The sequence below is a fragment of the Gossypium arboreum genome, chromosome 1 (assembly GCF_025698485.1).
Source record: "Gossypium arboreum isolate Shixiya-1 chromosome 1, ASM2569848v2, whole genome shotgun sequence".
NCBI classification, from domain to species: domain Eukaryota; kingdom Viridiplantae; phylum Streptophyta; class Magnoliopsida; order Malvales; family Malvaceae; genus Gossypium; species Gossypium arboreum.
This window is the reverse complement of record NC_069070.1, coordinates 34,166,882-34,172,274: the sequence shown is the minus strand read 5'-3', so window position 1 is coordinate 34,172,274 and position 5,393 is coordinate 34,166,882.

Here is a 5,393-nt window from a genome sequence, read left to right as displayed (position 1 = left end):
TGTATTTTTCCAACAAAATTTTACAGGATGTGATGAAAGAGAAGACCACCGCTGCATTATGGAAGAGGCTAGAACAAATATGTATGTCGAAAACTCTAACAAGTGAGTTGCATATAAAGCAGCGTCTTTATGCTCTTCGTTTGGAGGAAGGTGCGACTGTACACGAACACTTAACAGTGTTTGAAGAAATTCTCTCAAATTTGGAGGCCATGGAGGTTCAATATGATAAGGAAGATCTAGGGTTGATTCTACTTTGTTCGATGCCCCGGTCTTATTCAACCTTTAGAGATACGATTTTATATAGTCGCGAGCCTCTCACAGTTGATGAGGTTTATAATTCTTTGACCTCGTATGATAAGATGAAACATCTTGTGGTTAAACCCGACTCTCAGGGAGAGGGTCTCATTATTCGTGGGAGACAAGATTAGAATGCTGATGATGATCGTGGAAGGACACAGGAATGGAATCCTCACGGTAAATCTAAAGGTAGATTTAAGTCTTCAAACAGAGGTAAAACTTGTAACTTTTTCAAAAAGAAAGGACACATTAAATCTGAGTGCTATAAGCTACAGAACAAGATTAAAAGGGAGGCTGCGAATCAAAAGAGAAAACAACCAGAAAATTTCAGTGAAGCTGATGTTGTAGAAGACTATAACAATTGTGAACTTCTAGTCGCTTCAGTCAACAATTCTAAAGTGAGCGAGGAGTGGATACTTGATTCAGGCTCCACCTTCCACATGAGTCCCAATAGGGATTGGTTTACAACTTACGAAACAGTGTCTAAAGGTGTTGTTTTGATGGGAAATAATGCTTCGTGTAAAATCGTAGGTGTTAGAACAATTAAAGTTAAGATATTTGATAGAATTGTCAGAACACTTAGTGACGTACGACATGTTCCAGAATTGAAAAAAAAATTAATTTTGTTGAGTACTCTTGATTCAAAAGGGTACAGATACACAACTGAAAATAGGGTTCTAAAGATTTCCAAAGATTCCCTTGTTGTGATGAAAGGGTAGAGAAAGACTGTCAAGTTATATGTTTTGCAGGGTTCTACTGTTACTGGTGATGCAGCTGTCGCTTCCTCTTCCTTGTCAAATGATGATATTACTAAACTTTGGCATATGCGCCTAGGACATATGAGTGAGAGTGGGATGGCAGAATTAAGTAAAAGAGGATTTCTTGATGGGTAAGGAATTTGCAAACTGAATTTCTGTGAGCACTGTATTTTTTGGAAGCAAAAGAGAGTTCGTTCACCAAAGGAATCCATAACACAAAGAAAATGTTGGAGAATATTCATTCTGATCTGTGGGGGCCATCCAGAGTGCCTTCGAGAGGTGGAGCTAATTATATGCTAACTTTTATTGATGATTTTTCTAGAAAAGTTTGGGCGTTCTTCTTGAAGTAGAAAAGCGATATGTTTTTTGCATTTAAGTCTTGAAAAATTATAATTGAAAAACAGACGAAAAAACAAATAAAATACCTCCGTACAGATAATGACTTAGAGTTCTGTTCTGATGAGTTTAATAGATTGTGCAAGTCAGAAAAGATCGCGAGACACTTGACAGTTCGCCATACTCCACAGCAAAATGGCATTACAGAACGAATGAACAGAACAATCATGGAGAAGGTTCGATGTATATTGTCAAATGCTAACTTACCAAAGTCGTTTTGGGCCGAAGCAGCCTCTACTGCATGTTTTTTAATCAACCGATCCCTATTTGTTGCAATTGAGAAAAAGACTCCACAAGAGGTATGGTATGGTAATCCTGCTAATTATTCTGATTTAAAGATCTTTGGGTGTCCTGCGTATGCTCATGTTGATAATAGAAAATTAGAACCAAGATCAATAAAATGTGTTTTTCTTGGTTATAAAAATGGTGTAAAAGGGTATAAGTTATGGTGTCTTGAAAATAGAAAAGTTGTGATTAGCAGAGATGTTGTTTTTGATGAAACTGCTATGCTACCTAACTTATCTCTTAAAGACTCTTCCAATAAAGAAAAAATCAAAAGTAGGTGGAGTATTAGATTAATATAGAGTCGACTCCTCAAGCCAGTACAACAATTGAGAATAGAGTTGCTTCTTCACCACAATACTCTATCACTAAAAACAGAACTAGAAGAGAAATTAAACCTCTAAAGAAGTATGCTGAGGCTAATCTAGTTGCTCATGCTTTAAATGTGGCTGAAGATGCAAATCAAGAGCCATCTAATTATTCTGAGGAGGTTAGCTGTAAAGACTCAGAAAAGTGGATGCTTGCTATGCAAGAGGAGATGAAATCACTCCACAAAAATAGAACATGGGATTTTGTGAAACTTCCTTAAGGTAAAAAGGTTGTTCGTTGTAAATGGGTGTTTAAAAAGAAAGAAGGGACTCTAAGAGTTGAAGAACCCAGAAATAAAGCAAGGCTTGTTGCAAAGGGTTACAGTTAAATTCCAAGAGTGGACTTCACAGATGTGTTCTCCCTAGTTGTTAAGCATAGTTCAATTCGAGCTTTACTTGGTATTGTGGCCATGCATGGTTTGGAGCTTGAGTAGTTAGATGTAAAAACTATATTTTTGCATGGAGAACTTGAGGAGGATATTTATGTCATAGGCCAATTTTGGCCCAGTCCATTTACAAATAAACCAAAATAAATAGTCCTTTTTTACGATGGCCCGGCAAGCCCAAAACCAAACTACACATACCCAATTCACAAACCCTAAACCTAGCCCACTATCACTAAACATTTTCCAGCAAAAAACCCTAGCCCCTTTTCAGCCGCCGCATGCCCCTCAGCTTTGGCCACCACGCCTCCACGCGTCTGACACTCCCACCAACTCCTGCATGTGTACCCACCCGTTGATTTCCAAAACCTACAAAAGAAGGCACAAAAAAAGAACAAAATGCAGAAATGGGAGCAGACGACAAGGAGCAATGGCAAGAAACTTAAAAAATGTTGTATAGAAATGACTATAAAGGCCAGATCCGAATGTAATAGAAGGGGGCTCTCTCTTTTTTTTTTCCCTTTCATTTTGGAAGTAAGAAAAAACACAAAAACAAGAAGTAAAACATTCAATTTCAGATTCAATATAGTGATTCAATCAGCGTTTAAATATAGAAATAGCATTCAGGCATACAAAAACACCAAGATCAAAGGATTAAAAGCTTAAAAAACCCTAAGGTGATTTCTTTTTTTTTCTTTCTATTTTAAATTCGGTTTTAAGCTTTTTTTACCTATATATATATATTAAAACATATTAAAATATAAATACAAAAATACAAAAAATAAAAAAAAGAAAATTTTTACCTTTTCCGGCCACCGCACGTGGTGGCCGGCATTGGCGGCCGACGATCGGCCGGTGACCGGTCCCCCTGGCCAGATTTCCTTCCCCCCTCCCTTCTCTCTTCTTTCTCCCTTCTTTTTTTTCTTTCTCTCCTCAAAATAATTTTTTCTGTCAAAAATTGGCCTTATATAGCCCTCCAAAACGACGTCGTTTTGGGGGCTGCCCTTTAACCCCAAAACGACGTCGTTTTGGCCTAACCCGATCCAACCCAACCCGTCTTACCCTAGGATCCGCGTGTTTTTTGTTTGATGGTCTAATTGCGTGATTGGCCCTTCCGCCTTTTCATGTTTTCGCAATTGAGTTTTTAATATTTCCTAATTAGGCCTCGGAATTTGTCGCGCTTTGTGATCTAGTCCTCTGCCATGCGCTGCGTTTTAAGAGGAGGGAATATTGTGTTTTTGGTCCCTCGGAGTTGTCCGCGTGTTCATTTTGGTCCTTTTCCCTTTATTTCTTCTTAAATTTGCCCCAAAATTCTATTCTTAGTTCGATTTAGTCCTTTTTCGTTTATTTTCAATTTTTACATATTATTAATATTATTACTATTATTTTATTTCTATTATTATCTTTATTATTATTGTTGGTATTATTTTCATTACTATTATTTTATTAACATATTAATTATTTTCTAACGTATTATTATTACTAATTATTATTATTTCTAGTTTTATTATTATTATTAATACTAGTGTATGTATATTATATATGTATGTATATATATTTATATATAGTACTATTTTAATTACTTTATTTTAATATTACTATTATATTATATTTGCTTTTTATATACTTCACTATTATTTCTAATATGTATATATTATGTAAATGTTTAAATATTATATTATATATATTCTTCATGTATGTTATGTATATATGTTTTCAATATTATATTTTTTATATATTATTATATATATTTTAATATTATTAGTTATATATTTTTATACTATTATATGTATATTTCTAATATTATATTGTATATTTCTAATACTATTATTTATATATATATATGTGTGTGTGTGTATATTTGTGTAGTGTACAAAGTAGTTTTTATTATTATTATCATTTCTAAGGTATGTATATATTGTATATGTTTTATATATGTTATGTATATATTTTAATATTACTAATTATATATATTTCTTATACATTTCCATGTACATATTTTTATACCATCTTATGTATATATTTTAAATACTATATTGTGTATATATATATATATATATATTCTTAATACCATATTATGTATATATCATTATTACATTTATTTTACTCCTACTATGTTTGTTATTAATATCAAGACATATATTTTATTATACTTGTATGCATATTTTATATATAGTATTATTTTCGTATATCATTATAATTATTATACCCATTAGTTTCACTATCATCACTTTTTATTTTATATTACTATGTATATATTTTTCATATCGTCATGTGCACACATTTTTCATATGTATACATGTATATATTATGTATATATTTTAACATTATTAGTTATATTCTCACTATCAAACATTATATATAGTTTACATACATACTCTTAATATCATGTATCTATTTTCATTATTTCCATTTCATATTTTATTCTAGTATCATATATATCTTTATTGTTTATAATATTATTGTCACATTTATATTCGCTTCAATGTACCTCTAGATTTGTCTTTTATTTTTTTATTTATTAATTTGCTTTGCATTACTTCGAAAACCATATTCTTGTTTTCTAATTAATTTCAATAATCAAGGCAACGTACCGATTTAACGTTAAGCCATCGATTTCATCGCTATGTTGGGTGAATATCAATTGACTCGTGTTAAAACGGTATATCCTTCTCAAAAGAAAACGAAACTTGAAATTTCTCGTGTTTTACTCGGTCACGATTCAATGTTACTTTGAACTTGCAATTTTGAAAATTAAGACAACACTTGTTTATAAGATACCAATTTTGGGCGTCTCGAGGGTGCTAATACCTTCCTCGCGCGTAACCGACTCCCGAACCCTAAATTTTATTTGGATTTTAACGTAGACCTAAACTCAGCCTTTTATTTGTTTTAATAAGAGATCTAAT